The sequence below is a fragment of the Ambystoma mexicanum genome, chromosome 6p (genome assembly GCF_040938575.1).
Source record: "Ambystoma mexicanum isolate Mex_15411 chromosome 6p, UKY_AmexF1_1, whole genome shotgun sequence".
NCBI classification, from domain to species: domain Eukaryota; kingdom Metazoa; phylum Chordata; class Amphibia; order Caudata; family Ambystomatidae; genus Ambystoma; species Ambystoma mexicanum.
In genome coordinates this window covers 1,522,942,888-1,522,967,452 of record NC_090935.1, presented here as the reverse complement: position 1 = coordinate 1,522,967,452, position 24,565 = coordinate 1,522,942,888, and positions in this window count along the sequence as shown.

Sequence of the window (24,565 nt, the reverse complement as noted above, 5' to 3'; positions counted from 1 at the left end):
GGCACCAGTGGCAACCCCAGGCCAGAGGGGCAGAGGGGCACCAGCTTCACTGTCACCGAAGTTGGTGTCCTGGTGGAGCATGTCCTGGGGCAGTATGATGCCCTCTTTGGATCGTCCCGCGCCAGCAAGGAAGGACGGCAGAGGATCTGGGCCGACTGTGTGGTTGCCATCAACGCGGAGGGGGTGGCAACCCGCGACGTCCTGAAGATCAAGAAGCGCTGGAAGGATTTGAGGTCCAGGACCCTTGTGAAGGCCCGGCGCCTCGTGGAGGGGGGCCGGGGCCGCATGAGTTCCATCCAGATGAGGGTCCTGGAACGCGTACGCCCAGCGCTCCACGCCCAGATCCTTGAGAGGGAGGGCCGTCTGGAGTTGAGCGGTAAGTGTCCATGCATTACTGTGTGAGACAGGGCATGTTGCGGTGTGCTGGTTCTATGATACTTGCCTGTATGTGTGCCATAGGCCATGTATGCATGTATGTGTGCAGGGACATCATGGTAATGCATGTGCGACCAGTGATGTGTGATGCACATGGTTGTTGCATGTGTTGAAATGCCGCATGGGGAGCCCTATTCAGATTTTGAACATGAGAGCATGCCAGTCTCTGTACCTGGACATGGGTGGGGGTGAGGGATGGGTGCTGATGCCAGGTACATATATGGTAGCCATGTCTGTGTGCCTGACCTGCGTGTCTGTGACTTGTGCATGCCATGGATGCATGACACATGTGTGTGACAATGCAGAGATTCAGTAAAGCAGCCAAATTACCCTTGTATCCGCTGTGTTTGGTGTGTTTGGGGCCAGATGGATGTGACTGAGGTGAAGTGTGTGCATGTGATGGGCATGAGCCATGATGCATGTGAGTTACATATCATTGAATGTTTCAAGAGTCCATTGGACATGCATGGAAATGTCCATGGAATGCACCATGCCTGTTACTGTGTGTGTTTTGCCTGGACTGACCCATGTGTTGTGGAGGGACATGATGGAAGTGTACTTTGACAGTGGTGCTCATCTGCTATTGCTTCCTGTCTAGGGGACCATTGTACAGTGCCCTGATGCTTGTGTTCTTTGTCTCCCTCTACGCAGCGGCTAGTGAAGAAGAGGGCGGAGACGGCGCTGTGGAGCAAGGCGGCGGGGATGCCCCCACGGCTGCAGCGGAAGGGGTGGGTGAGCCCCCACAGGGGCCTGCTACGGTGGGAGACGGTGAGGAGCCATCCAGGTTGGTGGTTTGCACAGAGGAGGAGGAGGCCGCCACTGGGGCACACATGGGGCCTGGTGGGGGCATCCCTGCTGGTGCAAGTGGTGCAGTCCAGGGCCAGGGGCAGGAGGCAGCACAGGTCACCGTGGAGGGGCCTGTGCATGTCGCTGTCCCTGACCCTGTGAGTGCACCACCATGCACCAGCAGGGATGCCCCGTCCCAGGCCTGTCCGCAGGTAGAGGGGATGTCCATGTCACCTGACTCCCCTCCACCTGCGGACGTGGGAACCCCTGGCCGTGCGGAGAAGGTCCTGATTGGGGTCGCGATGCGCACGGCTGTGATTCGTGATGCCGTGCGTGCTTCCCGGGAGGAGCACGCACGTCATCACGAAGTGCACCGTGCCGACGTGGCCCAATTGGGATCGGCCATGTTCGGGGGTTTCCTGCATGTGTTGGCCAATGTGGTGGCCCTCTCCTCCTCTGTGCAGGCTATCCACCAGTCGTTCTCCTTGCCATCTTCCAGCCCAGATGCCACCAGGGCCCCCTGTGGACCTGCCCCGACCAATGCAGCCAGCTCGGTGGGGATCCCATCCCTGCCACAGTCGGGAGTCAGAGATCCAGCAGGGGTGGACACCAGAGCAACTGGACCCCAGCAGATGGAGGATGTGACGGCATCATCGGGCAGGGCACGTGCACGACGGCGTCGGTGGTTTCCATCAGCCTGGATGCCGTCGTGCTGGCACAGGCAGTTGCGTCGGAGGCAGCAGCAGGCTCAACGTGGGAGGCATCATGGCTCGGGGCCATCAACATCAGGGGTGCAGGCATCGGCCGGAAGGCAGGAGAACCCTGGAATGGGAGTGGCTTCCGTGTGGGAGAGGTTGTGCCAGCGGATAGGTGCGGAGCGGCAGCGGGCAGAAGAGGAACGGCTCACAATGGTCAGGGCGGAGGACTCCATGCGGAGGGCGCTGAGGCGGGCTGAGTGCCTCGAGGGTCTTCGCAGGGAGTTTGAGCTTGACACTGCGTTATCCCTGCGGGGCCTCGGGGCCAGGGAACATGCCCGCCTCCAAGCCATTGACCAGGAGTTCGATGATGCCCTGGCCCATGACAACAACCAGTGAGCCGTCCGAATAGCCCGCTGCCTTTGTATATAGTTGTATAGTTAGGGTTAGGTTTCCTTTGTTTTTTTGATTTTTTTTGGTTGCGATTGGACAATGCACCACTTTTTTGTATATAGTTCACTTTTTAGTTAGTAGTCAGTTAGGTTTAATTTGGTAGGGCTCATGGACCCAGGATGATCTTCTTCATTGGCTTATTTTAATTTTTCAGATTATTTTCTTGGACATTCATCTTGTTTTGTTTGATTTGCTTTGTGTTTTTTCTTATTTCATTTCCATTCTACTTGCTGTTAAATACATATTATTTTTTTAATCTTCAATGTGTCGTATCATCTCATTGCTTTCAGGCATGTCATGTTGGGTGTTTTGTCATTCACTTGCAGCCATTGTGTGTGACAGACATGTGTTAAATTGCATTATTTAAATTGGGGGTGTAACATGTAATTGCCTTTGATATGTGGGTGGGTGTGATAGTTGGTTGGGCCTTTTGGCAGGGGAGGATGGGCATTACGGACATGATTGGGGAATGTTGGGACCCAGGTGCAGGGGGGCATGGATTGGACATGGGTGGGGGCCTGCTGGCAGGTGCCCCACAGTTCTGGGGGGGTGGGGGTGGTGGGTGACATGAGTGGGGGCCTGGTGGAGGCTGACCCTGGTGGCTGGGGGGTGGGGGTGGTGGTAGACATGAGTGGGGGCCTGGTGGAGGGTGACCCTGCACTGCTGGGGTGTGGGGGTGGTGGGTGACATGAGCGGGGGCCTGGTGGAGGGTGACCCTGCACTGCTGGGGTGTGGGGGTGGTGGGTGACATGAGTGGGGGCCTGGTGGAGGGTGCCCCTGGTGGCTGGGGGGTGGGGGTGGTGGTAGACATGAGTGGGGGCCTGGTGGAGGGTGACCCTGCACTGCTGGGGTGTGGGGGTGGTGGGTGACATGAGTGGGGCCCTGGTGGAGGGTGACCCTGCACTGCTGGGGTGTGGGTGTGGTGGGTGACATGAGTGGGGGCCTGGTGGAGGGTGCCCCTGGTGGCTGGGGAGTGGGGGTGGTGGTAGACATGAGTGGGGGCCTGGTGGAGGGTGCCCCTGGTGGCTGGGGGGTGGGGGTGGTGGGAGACATGAGTGGGGGCCTGGTGGAGGCTGACCCTGGTGGCTGGGGGGTGGGGGTGGTGGTAGACATGAGTGGGGGCCTGGTGGAGGGTGACCCTGCACTGCTGGGGTGTGGGGGTGGTGGGAGACATGAGTGGGGGCCTGGTGGAGGCTGTCCCTGGTGGCTGGGGGGTGGGGGTGGTGGTAGACATGAGTGGGGGCCTGGTGGAGGGTGCCCCTGGTGGCTGGGGGGTGGGGGTGGTGGGAGACATGAGTGGGGGCCTGGTGGAGGCTGACCCTGGTGGCTGGGGGGTGGGGGTGGTGGGAGACATGAGTTGGACATGGGTGGGGGCCTGCTGGCAGGTGCCCCACAGTGCTGGGGGGTGGGGGTGGTGGGGGACATGAGTTGGACATGGGTGGGGGCCTGCTGGCAGGTGCCCCACAGTGCTGGGGGGTGGGGGTGGTGGGAGACAAGAGTGGGGGCCTGGTGGAGGGTGCCCCTGGTGGCTGGGGGGTGGGGGTGGTGGGTGACATGAGTCGGGGCCTGGTGGAGGGTGACCCTGCACTGCTGGGGTGTGGGGGTGGTGGGTGACATGAGTGGGGGCCTGGTGGAGGGTGCCCCTGGTGGCTGGGGGGTGGGGGTGGTGGGAGACATGAGTGGGGGCCTGGTGGAGGCTGACCCTGGTGGCTGGGGTGTGGGGGTGGTGGTAGACATGAGTGGGGGCCTGGTGGAGGGTGACCCTGCACTGCTGGGGTGTGGGGGTGGTGGGTGACATGAGTGGGGGCCTGGTGGAGGGTGACCCTGCACTGCTGGGGTGTGGGGGTGGTGGGTGACATGAGTGGGGGCCTGGTGGAGGGTGCCCCTGGTGGCTGGGGTTTGGGGGTGGTGGTAGACATGAGTGGGGGCCTGGTGGAGGGTGACCCTGCACTGCTGGGGTGTGGGGGTGGTGGGTGACATGAGTGGGGGCCTGGTGGAGGGTGCCCCTGGTGGCTGGGGGTGGGGGTGGTGGTAGACATGAGTGGGGGCCTGGTGGAGGGTGCCCCTGGTGGCTGGGGGGTGGGGGTGGTGGGAGACATGAGTGGGGGCCTGGTGGAGACTGACCCTGGTGGCTGGGGGGTGGGGTGGTGGTAGACATGAGTGGGGGCCTGGTGGAGGGTGACCCTGCACTGCTGGGGTGTGGGGGTGGTGGGAGACATGAGTGGGGGCCTGGTGGAGGCTGACCCTGGTGGCTGGGGGGTGGGGGTGGCGGTAGACATGAGTGGGGGCCTGGTGGAGGGTGCCCCTGGTGGCTGGGGGGTGGGGGTGGTGGGAGACATGAGTTGGACATGGGTGGGGGCCTGCTGGCAGGTGCCCCACAGTGCTGGGGGGTGGGGGTGGTGGGGGACATGAGTTGGACATGGGTGGGGGCCTGCTGGCAGGTGCCCCACAGTGCTGGGGGGTGGGGGTGGTGGGAGACATGAGTGGGGGCCTGGTGGAGGGTGCCCCTGGTGGCTGGGGGGTGGGGGTGGTGGGTGACATGAGTCGGGCCTGGTGGAGGGTGACCCTGCACTGCTGGGGTGTGGGGGTGGTGGGTGACATGAGTGGGGGCCTGGTGGAGGGTGCCCCTGGTGGCTGGGGGGTGGGGGTGGTGGGAGACATGAGTGGGGGCCTGGTGGAGGCTGACCCTGGTGGCTGGGGGGTGGGGGTGGTGGTAGACATGAGTGGGGGCCTGGTGGAGGGTGACCCTGCACTGCTGGGGTGTGGGGGTGGTGGGTGACATGAGTGGGGGCCTGGTGGAGGGTGACCCTGCAATGCTGGGGTGTGGGGGTGGTGGGTGACATGAGTGGGGGCCTGGTGGAGGGTGCCCCTGGTGGCTGGGGTTTGGGGGTGGTGGTAGACATGAGTGAGGGTCTGGTGGAAGGTGACCCTGCACTGCTGGGGTGTGGGGGTGGTGGGTGACATGAGTGGGGGCCTGGTGGAGGGTGCCCCTGGTGGCTGGGGGGTGGGGGTGGTGGGAGACATGAGTGGGGGCCTGGTGGAGGGTGACCCTGGTGGCTGGGGGGTGGGGGTGGTGGGAGACATGAGTGGGGGCCTGGTGGAGGCTGACCCTGGTGGCTGGGGGGTGGGGGTGGTGGGAGACATGAGTTGGACATGGGTGGGGGCCTGCTGGCAGGTGCCCCACATTGCTGGGGGGTGGGGGTGGTGGGGGACATGAGTTGGACATGGGTGGGGGCCTGCTGGCAGGTGCCCCACAGTGCTGAGGGGTGGGGGTGGTGGGAGACATGAGTGGGGGCCTGGTGGAGGGTGCCCCTGGTGGCTGGGGGGTGGGGGTGGTGGGTGACATGAGTCGGGGCCTGGTGCGGGTGACCCTGCACTGCTGGGGTGTGGGGGTGGTGGGTGACATGAGTGGGGGCCTGGTGGAGGGTGCCCCTGGTGGCTGGGGGGTGGGGTTGGTGGGAGACATGAGTGGGGGCCTGGTGGAGGCTGACCCTGGTGGCTGGGGGGTGGGGGTGGTGGTAGACATGAGTGGGGGCCTGGTGGAGGGTGACCCTGCACTGCTGGGGTGTGGGGGTGGTGGGTGACATGAGTGGGGGCCTGGTGGAGGGTGACCCTGCACTGCTGGGGTGTGGGGGTGGTGGGTGACATGAGTGGGGGCCTGGTGGAGGGTGCCCCTGGTGGCTGGGGTTTGGGGGTGGTGGTAGACATGAGTGGGGGCCTGGTGGAGGGTGACCCTGCACTGCTGGGGTGTGGGGGTGGTGGGTGACATGAGTGGGGGCCTGGTGGAGGGTGCCCCTGGTGGCTGGGGGGTGGGGGTGGTGGGAGACATGAGTGGGGGCCTGGTGGAAGGTGACCCTGCACTGCTGGGGTGTGGGGGTGGTGGGTGACATGAGTGGGGGCCTGGTGGAGGGTGACCCTGCACTGCTGGGGGGTGGGGGTGGTGGAGGACATGAGTTGGACATGGGTGGGGGCCTGCTGGCAGGTGCCCCACAGTGCTGGGGGGTGGGGGTGCAAGGGGACATGAGTTGGTGTTCATTAGTTCAAGGAGACATGTGCCTTTGCTGGGGGGCATGCCCATGGTGGGTGGGCTGCCTGCGGGACATGACCAGGGATGCAGGGTAGTCCCCTGTGGTGTGGGCTGCCTGCAGGGGCCGTGGAGGGTGTACAGGGTACACCTGGGAGGACCCACACTGTCAAATCACATGTGGAACTTCCCGCGCACCCCTGAAATACACGCGCCCAGGCTATTCGCGTGTGGAACTTCCCGCGCACCCCTGAAATACACGCGCCCCCAGCCTATTCGCGTGTGGAACTTCCCCCGCACCCCTGAAATACACGCACCTAGGCTATTCGCGTGTGGAACTTCCCGCGCACCCCTGAAATACACGCGCCCAGGCTATTCGCGTGTGGAACTTCCCGCGCACCCCTGAAATACACGCGCCCAGGCTATTCGCGTGTGGAACTTCCCGCGCACCCCTGAAATACACGCGCCCCCAGGCTATTCGCGTGTGGAACTTCCCCCGCACCCCTGAAATACACGCGCCTAGGCTATTCGCGTGTGGAACTTCCCGCGCACCCCTGAAATACACGCGCCCAGGCTGTTCGCGTGTGGAACTTCCCGCGCACCCCTGAAATACACGCGCCCAGGCTGTTCGCGTGTGGAACTTCCCGCGCACCCCTGAAATACACGCGCCCAGGCTGTTCGCGTGTGGAACTTCCCGCGCACCCCTGAAATACACGCGCCCAGGCTATTCGCGTGTGGAACTTCCCGCGCACCCCTGAAATACACGCGCCCAGGCTATTCGCGTGTGGCACTTCCCGCGCACCCCTGAAATACACGCGCCCAGGCTATTCGCGTGTGGAACTTCCCGCGCACCCCTGAAATACACGCGCCCAGGCTATTCGCGTGTGGAACTTCCCGCGCACCCCTGAAATACACGCGCACAGGCTATTCACGTGTGGAACTTGCCGCGCACCCCTGTAATACACGCGCCCAGGCTATTCGCGTGTGCAACTTCACGCGCACCCCTGGAATACACGCGCCCCCAGGCTATTCGCGTGTGGAACTTCCCGCGCACCCCTGGATCTTCCCGCGCACCCCTGTAATACACGTAGCCCGCTCCCCCAGGCCCGATCGCGTGAGGAACTTCACGCGAACCCCTGATATACACGTAGCCCGCTCCCCCAGGCCCGATCGCGTGTGAAACTTCACGCGAACCCCTGTGATGCACGTACCCTGCTGAAATCGCGTGTTAGACTTCCCGCGCACCCCGGTATACACGCACACGTATTTTTTGTCAGCGGGTGTCCGTGTTTGTGGGTACCCCTTTGCACGTCATTTTTCCTGGAGGGCCACAGTATGGGACATTCATCATGGCAGTATATAGGTGCGATTTGTTGGCGCACCTTTTGGCGCACATTTCTTACAGCCGCAGAGACGCTACCGCCTGCTTTCTTGTGGCGGTCGTGTTTGTGCCTGTGCGCTGGTTTGAGCGTGCGCTTTTTCCCCCTATTCTATTCCATGAATACGTGTTGTAGGCGAGCGTGTGGGCGTTCCGCGCACTTGTGCCCTGTACTTCCCCCGTGACGCCCACGTTTTGGCAAGTTGTTCCCCATTCCGAGTGTTACGCCCGTGTTCCGCCTACTTTTGTTGCGTGCGCCGCGCTATGTGCGAATTTCGCTGTGGCCTGTGCGATTTTCGCTGTGACCTGGCGCACGCTGTTAGATGGCCTGTGCGCCAACGTGCGCCGCGCACTTTTTTATCGCACATCCGCTGGTTTTCTCGCGCACGGCCTTCCATGAATCGACGTGCGCTGCTTTTCGTGCGATTTTCGCAATTGCACTGCGATTTTCGCTATTCCACTGCGAATCGCACGTTTTTGCCCACTTGGGCCGCGCTAATTATTCCATGAATCGGCCTCTGAATCTTGCCGCAGTACGTAAACATCAAGGAAAATGACATTGGATGGTCACCAAGTGAAGGTGCCTACTCCCCGACACAATATCCCAAAATCAGAATAATAGACTCACCCCAGTAGGGAATGAGACTAGGAGAGAGATTGCAAGTTGCACAAAGTTTATAAAAAAGAAATGTGTGCACGCAGAGAACTCTGCAGCTCGGAGAGCGCTCTGCCAACAGATACACAGACAGCACATTAAAAAGGCATTCAGCGTCATAAATGACATCACTTTACAATATACAATCCCGCAGCTTGATTGGGTCAGATCATCAGCCCGGTATAGATCCATATGGGTTGACTTCATGGGATTGGTGGGTGCTTAGTCTTCACTCCTGCAGCACGTGGGTCAGCTGGGCTCATCTTTGCGAAGTGAAGGTCAGACCAGAAAAATGACACTTTCCCTGACTGACTAATCTTGCAAAAAATAGCATTTGTGAGCATGAGACAAATGACACTTATAAAGCCAGGTATGAATGTGGGTGCCTTTCAGAGTTCATAACAGGTTTTAGGCAGGCCTTGTACCCTCTGCACCTCGGTACCCATAAACCTAGAATATCTGTCCCAGGTGTCCTCCGCAGAGGTTTTGATCTACCTACTGCCTCATGGTACGAATAGACAAGTGTTATGGTTGGGGAGAAATATTTGTGGGTCTGGGGTTGTGGCTCTCGAGGGGGGCTCTTCGTTGGGTAACTACAGGGGGCCAGATGTGTATCTGTATCAAAGAACAGAGGGGCATGGGCCTGGTAGTTTACATCTTAGCAGGGTGGGGGTCAAAGAGGGACACTGGCAGGTTAGTGGAGACGGATAGGCACTCAGAAGGGGGCCTGCTCTGTTCTCACACAGGGCAGTGAGTTCATCTGTTCTGGTACAGTACTGAAGCTTGCAACAAATGAATGGCTGAACTTCTGTGAGAACAGGGTTTGTGTGAAGCAGACCGGAGGCATTTGTGTGGTGGCTAGAGCTGGTGAGAGGGACAGAGAGCTTTTAGAGATCATTTTCAGGCCTAGAAAAAGATGGCTACAAGCGATGAATCCAAAATGGAGTCTTTGTGCATTAGTAAAGTCTAATTGCATGGTTTCCTTGCTAGTAATTAATAAGTAATTAACACAGATTACTGTTGGGAAAAAGGGGGGGGCGTCTCCCCTCTTCAGCGCAAGGGAGACCGTGCATGTGGGAGTGGTAAGGTGGGTGGAATAAGCCATCTCAGTCCCAACACTGGTAATGTCATTTAATAACTACTAATCGATACAAGGCCAAAGACTGCCCTCCTTCTTAGGCACACAAATCAATGGGCACCCAAGAGATGACTTGGATGGAGAAACGTATTTGTGTTCCAGACACTCATCAAGGTATCTTTTCAGTTCCATTCTTTCCGCCTAAGTTAGTGAATACAGCCTACCACTGGGCAGATCGTGGTTAGATTGCAGGACTATCTCGCGATCCAAGGCACAATCGTGTAGGTCATACCGGACAGGTATCTAGAAAATTACCAGATCTTCCACAATACATATGAAGACGATTGTTTCTTCTTCGGTTTCTTTCTGTCTTGGTCAGAGGGCCCCTCACCGATTCGATCTGCATTGGCTCCCCAGATGTCTCCTCCTGGGGTGTTTTTGTGGCCCTAGGAGGAAGACTCATTCCTGAGCGATTGTACAGGTGTTCGGACCATCTCCGTTCCATTCTACTTTCGAGTAACCGATGGTCGATTCAAAGTATCTGATCTATCAAGCCCTGTAAAGACGTTACCATGGATAAGTGCACAAGTTCGTCTTTGAGTTCATCTCGTAGCCCTTTCCGGAACAAGGTGTGTTGTGTTACCTCCGGCCACAGGGATATAGTAGCTAGCTGTTTAAACCTCTCAATATAGGAAATAATGTCCTGGTTACCTTGTAGAAGTTCCAGTAACTGGTTCTGAACAGTAGCAGTCCGATCTGGTGATTTAAAAACATCACAGAATGATTTTTCAAATCCAGCAAAGTCGTTGAGTAAGGGACTTTGAGATGATACGTACGGCTTTGCCCAGGCCCGTGTTCCCTGCAAGATGGCTGATTATGTAGCCTATTTAATCTTTGTCTGTGGAAAAGTGAGTAGGGCATAGCATGAATTTGATGACAGAATTCAGTCAGCTTCCGGGGGTCTCCGTCATATTTCGTTACACTGGACTGTCCGATTACACTTTCTGAATTTGCTATGGTAGTTGACAGGGCCCCACGCAGGGTTATGTTTCCAGTACGCAAAGCAGCCACCTCATTTTGCAAATGTCGTACTTCATCCCTTACTTCCGGCATGTTGTCCATCTCGGGGTCAGAGGTAGCAGTCAGGTGTCACAATCTGTCAAACTGGATCCTCTGTGAGCCCGAATTACCTGTGGTGCGGCAAAGTCTGTAATCCAGGATGCTCGTTCTGCTGGTGTCCCTCTGGTCCTATGGGTCACTGGAAAGGGTGGTGTAGGCCTGGTCTAGAAGATGTGCAGTGTGGGTATCCACTCCCGGAACCAAGCTGTTATAAACAGCTAGCCTGGAACAGGGAGTGATTTCCCAGCATCACGGTTAGAAGACCCCCCAAAATAGGTGGTGCAGAGCAGTGCAAGCACTGTGAGTGGGAGGCCGCGTTGGTAATATCAGAAAAAAGGAGAAAGAGAGAGGCAAGAAGGAAAGGGAATGGGGGAGCAGGCCAGCAAGGAAGGCAGACCAACAAGGAAGGCAGAACAACAAGGAAGTCAGCACAACAAGGCCAAGTCAAGATACTTGGGGAGAGAGCAAGGAAGAGCTTGAACAGTGTTTCATCTCAAAGAAAAGGTTGTGATGTACCGAGCTTGGTGAGCGCTATGCTTTTATGAAGCGGCAAGACCAATGGAAGAGGAACGCTGAGGCATTGGTTATCCGTAGCAATGGACCATGCTGCATTCAGCACTCATGCGCGGAAGGCAGCCGCCGGTCCTGGGCGCATGCACAACATGGCGGCCCCCAGTCACGGAATGCGGTCGACGTACCAGTGTTGCAGCGTGAAGTCCCAGAGCTGCTATCTGACCCGCCAAGGTAAGGTGACACGGCGAGCAGCTCCTGCAAGCGCTGTGACACACACCTGACCTCCATCACACTTCCACACACGAATAAAATGTGGAGATCCAAAGCACACTCTGAGCAAGGCAAAGCACACTAGGAAGCAGCAGTTCCAAGATGGCAGTTTGATGCAAGGTGAAAGACAGTCAGACCGAAGAGGATTGCAACGAGGGAAGTGCCCTTGACCTTTTCAACGAAAGACTGTTACTTTCAGAAACCTTCCAGAATAGGAAACATAAGACCAGGAATCAAAGCTGAAGGACCCTGCACGGTGCGTCGGAGGGACACGGGACTCTCCGGCATCGATAAGGTGGGGAGAATCATGTGCCGCTGTTGTACTGTCCTTGGCTCCCACAACAAAGCAGCGCCAGTGAAGTCAGCACACTCGATGCGTTGGGGAGACTGATACCAGACTGGTCTGTGTTGAAAGCAAGGTTGCAAACAGCAACATTGTATAATGGAAAGAGAAGAGAACAGTGTATGGAGCCGCAAGCGACATGAACATCATTAATCAGTGATGGGTGATTGAACTTTGAAGCCAAGGTACAATAGCGTAAACAGAGTAGTACAGCACCACGAGGGTGCTCATTCGAAAGTCTCTGTTAGGTATCCGACTGAAAGGTGGCAAATGTGAAGAGTGTTAAAGAATTGTGAAATCGAAGGGGTCCTGCAATGGGTCAAGCAAAATCCTGTGCACATTCGAAAGTCTTCGATAGTTGATGAAAGCATAAAGAAAGTTGTTCCAAACCCGGCTGAAGGGCATCAGCCTGCAAAGCTTTTGGTTAAAGCAAGTTTGTGTAAAGTTATGAGCATTGAGTTCAAAGGAATCTGAGCCCGACTGAGGGGGATCTGAGATCTGAACCCGGCTGAGGGGGATCCAAGATCTGAGCCCGACTGAGGGAGATCCAGATGAATCGTGAGTCACCTGAGAAAGAATACCCTACAAAGAATTAGATGCATAAATAGTGTACAAACATTGTAGTGGAAGGTTCTGAGCCCGGCTGAGGGGGATCCGAGGTAAATAGCGAATCGCCTAAGAACTTGAGTACTTGTGATAATCTGAAGAAGGAAAATAATTAGTCGTTTTTTTGTCGCATTAGGCCCTATGAATGAAGAGACTTTGAACGTAAAAGAGACTTGGACACGGAAGGCCCTTGTGCTTATGTCTTGAACTGTATCCTTGTGCTAGAGAGGTCAGAGACTGTGCTAAGCTTTAGTGTAACGCCTTGTCCCATGCTGAAAACATGGGGAAGGGAGGCCAAGGGCCTGAACATCATGACAGATTATTTTGTAACATTATTTCCTGCACTATTTGTATTCAGAGGTTGGGATTGGCAATAGGTTTATTAGTAGAGGTCCTTATATTTTGACACAACACTACGAGGACTGCGTTATTATTATTTGATGGTCGAAGCTTACTCCGATCTGTAGATTTAGGATTAGATAGGCCTTTTTCAAACCCTTTTTGAAGTTCAATAAACACCCTTGAACTGTGGTCAGTCGTGTCTGTCTTACGGTTGATACTATGCCTTCCTTACAGGTGTGACAGAGGGGAAGGTGGAGAAGGAAGAAGGAGGAGGGTGAGGGGCCAAGGGAGGCAAGTGGTTGAGGGAAGGTTTCAGATGTTGGCTGGCAAGGGTGTTCAGGATGTCCTAGTTTTGGTGGTGAAGTGTGTGGCCAGTGCTTTGGAGGTCTGGGAAGGAGAAGGGGAGGAGGAGACCGCAGAAGGATTGTCTAGTTCCCTGCAGACCTTGAAAAGTTCTAACGTGTTGTTGGATGCACTGGAAACCCGAGCCTGTATGTGGGCTCTTTTCTTGGCATGGATGGATAGTCTGTATTGTCTTTGGACCAGGCAGCAGGCCAGTTTGTTTGAGGGTGATCCTGAAGTTTGCCACTTCCGTTCCGCCACCCAGCACTTTCATTTTAGGGCTGCAAGATCGGAGTCGTACCAGCTGTTACGCTTAGAGGCAGGTTTCAGGGGGATCCTCATGACTGGGGCAAGAATGTCAAGGGTATTGGTGATGGAAAGGTGGAGGTTGCTCAGAGCAGAGTCAGAGGTAGTATTGTCAAAAGAGAAATTATATTGTGCCTCCTATTGCAATAAATATATGTATATTGGCCTACGCCAAGCTGCTCGAAAGTCACTTGCGAAAGAATCCGTGTTGCAAGGTCCTGACCTTAAAATCAGTGTAAAACCCGAAATTATAGGTTCATCCGCCATTTTAGGATTAGCTTTGTAAATGTCACCTTGTGAGTTAAAATAGTGGACCATGTCATTCCAAAATACAACATGGCCGTCTTGACCTCTGTACATAGCTAATATGTAACTTGCCTGCAGGCCACTTGTTGAGGTCGTGAACTGAGACCTTGCCCTTTGTTGACTTGTGTGTAAGGGATTACTCGTGTAAAGAAACTAATCCACGAGTATATTATAAAAACAATGTATTCAAATACTGAACATAGAACACTTGTTTAAACACATTGTATTAATGTTTAAGAAGATTAACATGGAAAATCCCAGATCACACAGTTGCTGTATAGGCTTGTTGATACATGTATTAAAGGCAAACCAATTATATGCGGTTGTTCGAGACTTGGCATGAACCCTAGATCGGTGATGTAGTAAGTGGAATATTAACCCGAAGTGGGGCTGGACATCGTGCCCACAAAAATGAAAAGCCAATGCATTCTAATGTACAGTGTCTCTCACTGAACACACTGAACCACGCCGGAGGGCGTTGTGTTGTACTGAGGGCCGATAGCTATCTGTTTTTGCTCTGTTTTTGTAACTTGATCCAGTATAAAATAAAGTACTTTGTATGTTCCTTTGTAACCCGTGTTCGGTGAATTTCCTTTTGGGGTACTCAGCCTCGATATTTTTATTTTGTTTTCACAGTTGGCGCCCGAATAGGGACCCTCAAGATTGATACCGGATTGTTGAAGGTTGACGCAGGCTATCGGACCAAGATCGGACGGTGTGACGAAAAGGGGCCCCACTGAACGAGACGCAACACCTCAGCAGCGCTGCACAACCCGATCCCTAGATGATTAGCTTGTGGTCTGAGACAGCATCTTGACGAGGGTCCACTTATCAAGGTGGGCAGATTTGCCAAAATCACCATACACGAGGTAAGATTAGTTAAGTAAGATTCTTTGAAATCCTATCGGACCTCCTTAGGTTTGTTCAGGTGAGTCGTGACCCGACTCTTAATTCAACCCTGAAAATTTGAATTTGGTGCATTGTATCTGCAGACACAATTATTGACCAGGTAACACCAATAATTTGATATGCCTGGGAAATTGTCTACCTGCTTCAGGGCATTGTTCCGCAGCGATAGACAATCTTTGGAATTTAGCCGTCCGGCACCACAGGAGGGGTCGCCGGCATGTACTATGTACTGTAAGCATGGCATTGGAAGTATAGTATTTAATGACATTTGGCACAGACAAACCAGACATGCCTCCGAACTTCAGGGGCCAATCAATGGTAGTTTCGAAATCCCTCGTATTGAGTATTTAGAGTCAATTCTATTAAAGAAAAAGGCTAGACCTGCAGCATTTGATGTTTTGCAGAATTGGAAAAAAGAAGCGTTGCAACAACTTAAAAGTAGAGAGAAGCATGCGTGCCGTCATAAGACGAATGCCGAAAAAGCATTATTGTATGACCAAGATAAACATTCTGAATCAACTAGGAATATGGATAGGGCTTTCTCACTTGGAATTTAAAAAATATATCCATCCAAAGACCTCCATGCTTCTGATGAATTTATAAATAAATTGTTAAATGAACGAAGGCCTGGTGCCTCTGCGCCACCTCCGTATGTTCCTCTTCCTGCCGCTTTGCCTCTTCCTCTTGTTATTCCTGCTCTACCTACTGTTGTTCCCATTGTTCCTGCTCCTCCTAATGTTCCCCTTCCTCCAGCTCCTCCACCTCTTCTTATCGCACCAGTTACAGTACCTCCATTGAATTTGCCTGCTCCCTCTCTTCCAAGTGGTCCTGAGCCGCTTGTAATCAATCGAGGTGCAGGGTCAAAGGTTGTCACTCGCAATACTGTACCACCGGAGAAGAAACGTGAGTTAATTGCATGGGCTAAGCATTGTATGGAGAAGGGTGATCAAGCTAACGTTTCTGCCACACTTTGTAATATGGATAATTTTCCTGAGAAAAATATTTTTATTGAAGGTTTAGGGATTCAGTTATGTGTAAAGTGGGGAAAATTAAATAATGCAGATCTCCCGCAAGGGTTAAGGGATCTAAATACTTTAGCGTTTTCTAGAGACACTGTGGAGAAGGTAAATGAGCATGTCGAGAGGTTATTTGGGTATAGAAAGGAGTTCGAAAAGTTACAGAATGAGGATGACGAGGAGGAAAGTATGTACAGAAACGGCTCCTTCCTTGTCGTAAATCGATATCTGAGGAAGCACAAATTTGTATGAAGGACGCACTTAGATGTATTTCGGATATGTCCATAACTCCAGTTGAAGTATATGACACGTATAGTCAGTATACACCAGAAATGCAGAGGAAAGTGATACAGGTAATGATAGAGAACCTACAGGATGATTGTGTAAATAGAAAGATTAGTTGTCCCACAGAGTTATTGAGTATTTACAAGACAGCTTTTTCACTTGACACTTCTTCGACTGCTTTAGTGCTCGATTTGGCTCTGTTGCTTAGTAAGCATTCGGAGTCACCTACTTCTCAGTTGCCTATGAGAGAGGTTCCTCCGACATTTGTCCCGAAGGTTGAGGTTGCGGCCGATGTTGCATGAAATATAGTCGCTGTGAACATTCCTACACACTATGTATCGCTATTCGTTCACGTCCCGTTCTCAAGACAGGAAGTGAATACTATTAGGCAATCCATTCCTGATATTAGGAAAAATCCGACAGGATTCTATAAAGAAATAGAGTCCGTCTTGCAATCCTCAGTATTCACCTTAGGCAATATTGATTTGTTATTCCCTGTACTCCTGCCCGTAGATTTGTGGAAACAAGTTAGAACTATAGACGACGTACCAGGGTTGGGAGATACATGGGTGAATATAACTAGACTCGATGGAGAAAGGCTAGCTGGTGAAAGACCGCCTCAGTTGATACTAACTTTGCCTGCTAGAATTATTGCAAAATTAAAAACTATAATTCCAGAGAAAAGAATTATATGGGACAAACCTACGGCCTGTGTCCAAGGAAAGTCTGAGGGTGCTACCGAGTTCTTTAATCAGTTGAAACAGTTATTCTCGGATTTCAGTGGACAAGACCTAGGCACAGAGTTTGGGAAAAGGTTGTTTGTGTACAAATTTGTGCGTGGATTGCTGCCTGACATCCAGTCACAAATTATGTCTTCTGAGAGCGCTTGGCAGGCGAAATCGCAATCAGAAGTACTGCACATGGCTCAGTACTATGAGAACTGTGTCAATAATGAAAAAGATAGGGTTGAAAAACGAAAAGGCGATTTGAAAACTAAAGTGCTATTGCAGCAAATTGTTAGAGGCCCCAGAGGGGGTAGTTCTTAGATTAGAGATCAGTATGTCCCGCAAGGGAATGTGCCCTTGGGTCCTGTGAACATTAACCAGTGCGCTTATTGTCGTCAAGAGGGTCATTGGCGAGCACAATGCCCCGTCTTTCAACAAAGGTCAAATAATACATTCGGAAATATGGGTAGACGATCCAGAGGTCGCCCGGGTGTAGGGGGCCCTGGTAGAAGTCAGTTTACACAGGACCCTCAGCAACCTTTCTCACAGGATAATCGGATTTCGAAAGTGGACACCAGGAACATATTTGATCATCCTTCCGCTGCATATTTATCTGAAGAGCTTCCTTTTGATGACATTCTGTTTCGTTAGGATTGCCCGAAGCAGGGTTTGGAACCTACACCTATTCCCGTCAATCAGAAAGGTCCCTGCGTTGAAATGATGGTGGGAAATAGGAAACATCAGTTTTTGATAGACACTGGAGCACAGAAGTGTTCCATTGATCATTCACGGGTTCCAAACATTCCACTGTTAGGGCAAACCAATGTTTCTGTAGGGTTTTCTGGCACACCAGTCCTTTGTCCAGTTTCTTTGCCGGTACCTATTTCTTTGGGTCCCTTTACAGACCACTGTCCATTTCTGTTGACTTCGAATTGTGGAGAGAACTTGCTGGGGTTGAATCTGTTAAAAGAATTAAATGCAGTGATTTATTTCTTCTGATGGAGTGCGCTTGACGATTTCACCACAGCAATTTTCTGTCTCACAATTCTTGACTAGACCTTTGCCTCCAGAATTCATTAATGTACCAGAGAGGTTGTGGGCTGTTCACGACAATGATGTTGGTGTTTTACAGATTGAACCTGTTAAGATAGTTTTGAAACATGGAATTGAGCTGCCACGCATTCCCTAGTATAAGATTTCAGTTGAGGGCGAGCAAGCTTTGAAATGCATTGTTTCCGATTTTGTGCATCGCGGGGTGATTGAAGAAATTTCAGGAAGTTTGTGTAACAGTCCGATATTTCCCATGTACAATAAAGGTGATAATGCAATTCCGTTCCATTTCATAATTGATTTATGTGCCATTAATAAAGTCGTGGCTCCACAATTTCCAATTGTGCCTGATGTAATGACAATCCTAACCATGATTCCAGCTACAGCTACTTACTTTAGTGTGGTGGATCTAAAGAATGCTTTTTTTAGTATTCCTATACACAAGGATAGTAGATATTTGTTTGCGTTCACCTTAGGGGGACGCTCGTTCACATTTACCCGTGCACCTCAAGGGTACACAGAGAGTCCTATCATTTATAGTAGGGCTTTGAAAGAACAACTTGATACCCTTGAATTGCCCTCTTCCTGTACATTGCTTAAGTACGTTGATGATTTGCTTTTAGCTGCTGACTCTGAGAGTGCCTGTAAGGAGGGCACTGTGTTATTGCTTATCCATCTAGCTAAGCATGGTCACAAAGCTTCGCTCAAAAAATTTCAATATTGTTGCCAGGAGGTCACCGATTTAGGCTATCTCCTGTCAAAGGAGGGAAGAAGATTGACACCTGAAAGAATAAAACACATTTCTACCATGTCTGTCCCAAATATACAGAAGGAAGTTAGAGCCTTGATAGGTATGGCTTCTTACTGTAGGTTGTGGATCCCAAATATTTCACTAGTGATCAAACCGATGTTGACTTTGACGAAGAAAGGCATTTCTTCGCCATTGCCATGGCACGCTGAACACCAGCAATCGTTTGACTTGCTTAAGACTGCATTATGCTCTGCACCAGTTTTGGGCACACCAAACTATGAAAAGGCCTTTGTGTTGTTTGTGCATGAATGTGATGGATGTGCTTTGGCTGTATTAACGCAGGAACATGGAGGGAAGAATAGGCTGTGCGGTTACTTTTCTTCCACCCTTGATCCTGTAGCATGCGCTTTGCCAAGATGTTTGCAAGCTGTCGCAGCTGCTGCTGCATCTGTAAAACAGAGTGAGGGAATGGTCCTAGGCCATGATCTAACCCTGATGGTGCCTCACTCAGTAGATGTTCTAATGAACCGAACTCATACGCAACACCTCACTTCTGCACGGTTGACAAGATATGAATTGATCTTGTTTGCTCCTCACATTCAAATTAAGAGATGTTGTGTTCTTAATCCGGCTGAACTCCTACCTTTGCCGAAAGATACTACTTGCGGCGATGAAGTGCCACATGATTGTTTGTATACGACCGAACAAGAGACAAAGGGTAGAATTGATTTGAAAGGTACTCCTTTGGATAATCCGCACGGAGGGCTGTTTGGTGATGGCTCCTGCTTCAAACTTCCGGATGGTACATCCACAGCTGCTTATGCGATCACTACATTAAGCTCGGTTGTGGAAACTAAGAGAATCATGCATAATTCTGCGCAGGCCGCGGAGATTATAGGATTAACCCGAGCTTGTGAACTTTCCGAAGTGCTTGCAGTAAATATATATACTGATAGTCAGTATGCCTTTGGGGTGGTTCACATCTTTGGGAGACTTTGGTCAGAGAGAGGGTTCCTAACTTCACATGGCACCAAAATCCAGCATGGCTCCCTAATAGTACAACTACTCTCAGCGCTTGCGCTCCCTACTCAGTTAGCCGTTATGAAATGAGCAGCACATCGAAAGATTACAGATGATATAGGGAAAGGGAATGCTTTTGCTGATCAGATAGCTAGACAAACTGCTACCGATCTCCTTATGGAGATGTATGTTTCAAGGGAGACTGTAAATGCTTATGCAATGGATGAGGGTGTTGGGTCTATACGGGATATCCGAGCTGATGCCATGTTAGAAGAATCCAAAAGGTGGGCTGAAGGCTTGGGAAAACTTGATGATGACGGGTGTTGGGTGGATATGGCGGAAGGGAAATGGCTACTCCCTGACGCGTATATAATGATGATGGTCATCATGGCCCATGGTCCTACGCATGTATGTGCCCAGAAGATGACAAAAATGTTAGAGAAAGTTTGGGTGAATGACAAAATTTCGAAAATTGCCCAGGGTTACGTCCAGGATTGCATGATTTGCCTACAACATAATGTGGGAAAGGGGACAGTAACTCCAAGGGGAAGTTTTGGGCCACCCTCTGTCCCCTTCGAAGTGATCCACTTTGACTTTATTGAAATGGAATGCTGTGATAATAAAAAATATGGCCTGGTGATTATCTGCGCTTTTAGTAACTGGGTTGAGGCTTTCCCTGTTAAAGATGCTACAGCCATGACTACTGCAAAAATCATGTTAAGGGAATACTTCCCGCGGTTTGGGCTACCAAGAGTTATCTGGTCGGACAATGGTCCACATTTTGTTGCTGCTATAATTCTGCAGATATGTACGGCATTCCGAATTGACAAATGGTTCCATTCGGCCAGACATGCTCAGAGCGCCGGACTAGTAGAAAGACACAATGGTATCATTAAGAACAAGCTCGCTAAGACGTGTGCCGGCACCAAACTAAAATGGCCGGACGCCTTACCGATCGTGTTGTTATCCATGCGTACAACCCCTCAAACTAAGACTGGGCTCTCTCCATTTTAGGTGGTAATGGGGAGACCTGCCAATATTTGGAACCTTCCTGAATGCAATTCATTGAGAAATGTTGAAAATTGATGACTTTCAGATTATTGCAGCCAGTTGACTAAAAACCTGTATTTGATTTATCACCAGGTACAAGAAGCTTTACCTGTGCGATACGAGGGCCCGGGCCACAGCATACGGCCTGGAAGCTGAGTGCTCGTAAAAGCGTTTGAGCGCTCCTCTTGCCTTGCGCCTCGCTGGCGTGGGCCGTTCCAAGTCCTGTTGGTCACCCAGACAGCGGTGCGGGTCGCTGGGAGAAAGAACTGGATTCACACGTCCCACGTCAAGAAACTTCCTCACCTTGTGCCACACGTTACAGAAGAAACAGAACCCCTCGCTAATACTGCAACCAAGGATCCCAAAGCACTGAGAGTGTGTCGGAGAATCTCTCTGAGCCTGTGAGACCTGGGGAAGCTGCCATTTTGTCTCCACACTCTCCAAAGGTTTTGCATCCGGAAACTGCTATTTCAAATTCGGCATCTTCACTTGTTTCCGAAATGTTGCTTCCAGCAGGAAGTGCCAACATATTGTTTCCGGATCAATCAGTACCGGGAAAAGTAAGGTTCAATCTGCGTCCAAGAAAATAGACTTACGGCACGGTTCGGCTGTGCATTTGAAGAAGAAAAGGATCATCGAGGGCTTGTTTTTGCCCAAATTTGAGAAAGGGGATTCTGTTGGCTAAGGTTGTGGAAGGACTAAGAAGTTGCTTGACCAGGAGGTCGCCAGCAACAAACATTGAGGTATCCGTTTGAAGACTACAATGCTTGCTACCGCTACCGCTCGTATGGGACTTGTAAATAAGGGGGTGACCAACCGGGACAATGGACAAAACGCCTGGGCCCCGAAAATGTATTGCTGTATTTTTATAATGATATTTGGGTTTTTTATAGTCGCTGCCTTAGGATTGTGCTACCTTGAGGAAACTCATTCTTTAGAACTTGTGTTACCTACTGAAAGTACACCTATTGTTCATACTCCCTTTGTACATTTGCATACTCTATCCCCTAGGGATTCTCAGCATAGACAAAGGTGCCACAATAACACTCTCCTGCTTATCATGAATGCTACGCATGCCATTTTTAATAAATCTAACTGTTGGGTCTGCTCACATTTACTGCAACACAGAGATAAGGGGCTAGGTTGGTCTATTCATCCTTTACATTTGACAACTGCTTGCTGTGCTTCTCTTAGAGCACTGTTCTTTGGCCGGTGGAATGATAGCATCTCAGGGAACTTTGATGGCACCAATTTGAATAGTTTTGAGAAACGTGTTTTGACTCCCCTGGGATGCTCGCTTTTCGCAAACAGGAGTAAACCGAATGTTGCTTCTATTAGGCCTTCTGATAAACTGTCTCGTCCTTTCCAATCTTTGATTTCCTTTAAGATGGCTCCAATAGGCAATAAGGATGCCATGCCTCCTTCTTACACTGTTAATCATAGCCCCGATTCAGTTTCCTTTTGCATACAGAGGAATGGAACTCAGTCAATGGGAAATTTTCTAGGTTGTGCCAACGTTGCAAATTTGACTGGGGAAAACAGACATTTGTATGTAGGCAAACCTGTCTACTTTGTCTGCGGTAATGTAGCATTCCCATGTTTGCCCAGGGATTGGCGGCAGGGAACCTGTTATTAAGGGATCCTGTTACCTGGGGTGTTTATAGCTAGTACAAGGGAAGTTTCAAAGGCTCGTCCAGGGCGGGATGAGAATGGTGATACCCCAGCACAAATCTTGGGAGATATAGCAAAATCAGTTGTGCCATTTTGGGGGCAGATAGCGAATTCGGAAGACATTAGAAAGCTAGCGAGAGTACTGGAGAGAACCATCAAGCAGACCACGGACATACTCTATAATATGACGTTAGAACAGAAGGCGATAAGACTATTAGCACTTCAAAACCGGATGGCATTAGATGTCATTCTGGCTGAGCGCGGTGGAGTGTGTGAATTAGTGGGGTCTGCTTGCTGTGTTTTCGTACCAGATTCCTCCCCAACTATCTTCAAGGCAATACAGAATCTGCATGTCCTTAGTTCCGAAGTGCATGTTCCCGAGGGAAACTGGGATCTTAGCGCTTGGTTCTGGGACTTCTTGCGATCTTGAGGTTGGAAGGTACTTCGGTCTTGCTGATTATTTTGGGAATCCTGTTGCTTCTTTGTTGCTGTAGTCAGTGTCTACCTGGTATGTGTTCGATACTAGGGGGATGTTGCGCACAAGCGATAGGTTCGATAGGACATAAAGTGTATGCCCCAGATAAAACTTCCAAAGAATATGTGTTGAAAGAAATTTTAGCAAATGACCTATTGGCAATAGATATTTCTGACAATGATTCAGGGTGCATGGACAACGATGCATGGCGTTATTTGCAAGGAGATCCAAAGTAGTTTTAGCACTTGGCATAGGCCAAAATGAGGGTTTGTCAAAAGAGAAATTATATCGTGCCTCCTATTGCAATAAATATATGTATATTGGCCTACGCCAAGCTGCTCGAAAGTCGCCTGCGAAAGAATCTGTGTTAAAATTAATGTAAGCCGCCATTTTAGGTTCATCTGCCATTTTAGGATTCGCTTTGTAAAAGTCACCCTGTGAGTTAAAATGGTGGACGATGTCATTCCAAAATACAATATGGACGTCTTGACCTCTGTACATAGCTAATATGTAACTTGCCTGCAGGCCACTTGTTGAGGTCGTGAACTGAGACCTTGCCCTTCGTTGACTTGTGTGTAAGGGATTACTCGTGTAAAGAAAGTAATCCACGAGTATACTATAAAAACAATGTATTCAAATACTGAACATAGAACACTTGTTTAAACACATTGTATTAATGTTTAAGAAGATTAACATGGAAAATCCCAGATCACACAGTTGCTGGATAGGCTTGTTGGTACATGTATTAAAGGCAAACCAGTTATATGCGGTTGTTCGAGACTTGGCATGAACCCTAGATCGGTGATGTATTAAGTGGAATATTAACCCAAAGTGGGGCTGGACATCGTGCCCACAAAGTGTATAAAAAGCCAATGCATCCTAATGTACAGCGTCTCTCACTGAACACACTGAACCACGCTGGAGTTTGTTGTGTTGTACTGAGGGCCGATAGCTATCTGAGTTTGCTCTGTTTTTGTAACTGGATCCAGTATAAAATAGAGTACTTTGTATGTTCCTTTGTAACCTGTGTTCGGTGTATTTCCTTTTGGGGTACTCAGCCTCGATATTTTGATTTTGTTTTCACAGTATCAGAGGTAAGGGGTGAGGGGGAATAGATGTGAAAGCAAACGCAGCATCTGACACTCATTTCATTGGGCGGACGTTAGTGAATGAGGATGGTGGGGCTTTTTGGGGGGGCGATCAGGGAGTGAAAGGGACTGAGGTGGGAGAAGAGGAGAGAATGGTCTGACCAGGAAGCATAGAGGGGGGTGACTAGTGGAGGGGAGAGAGTGATCAGAGTGTATGAGGCCTCCAGAGTGTGTCAAGCTGAGTGGGTTGGCCCAGAAGGGAGAATGGAGAGGGCAAGAGAGGTGCAGAGGACTGTGAAGAGAATGGATGCAGAGCCAGGGGAGTCCAATTGGATATTGAAATCACCCAGGAGGAGGAGGTTGGAGGTGGATGAAAGTAAGGAAGAGCAGAAATCAGCCCATTCAGCGAGGAACAGGCTGGTGGCGCCTGGAGGCCAGTAGATGATAGCAATGGTCAGGAGATGGGAGAGCTGACCAACTTGCAAACCAGGCGTTCAAAGGAAGAATAGTGCTGGGCGGGTAAGATGGAAGCAGGAACACACTCGGGAAAGATTAAGGCAACCCCTCTGTCCCCCTGCCAGTGCGGTGCGATCGGGGCTTCGAGATGATTTTGAAGCCATCATGGAGGAGGGAGTCAAAAGCAGTGACTGAGCTGGCATTGAACCATGTCTCGGTAAGAGCGAGCATGTTGAGGTCGATTTCTTCAAGAAGCAGGCAGATGTCAGCGGAGTGTTTGCTTGCTGAGCAGGCATTAAGGGTCCCCAGACGGAGGAGGTCTGTGCCTTTTGAGGTGGGGCACAGGGGCGTGGTACACCATTTAGAGGTGGGATAGAGAGAGTAGTAGGGGGAGAATCAGGAGAGAGAAGGAAGTTAA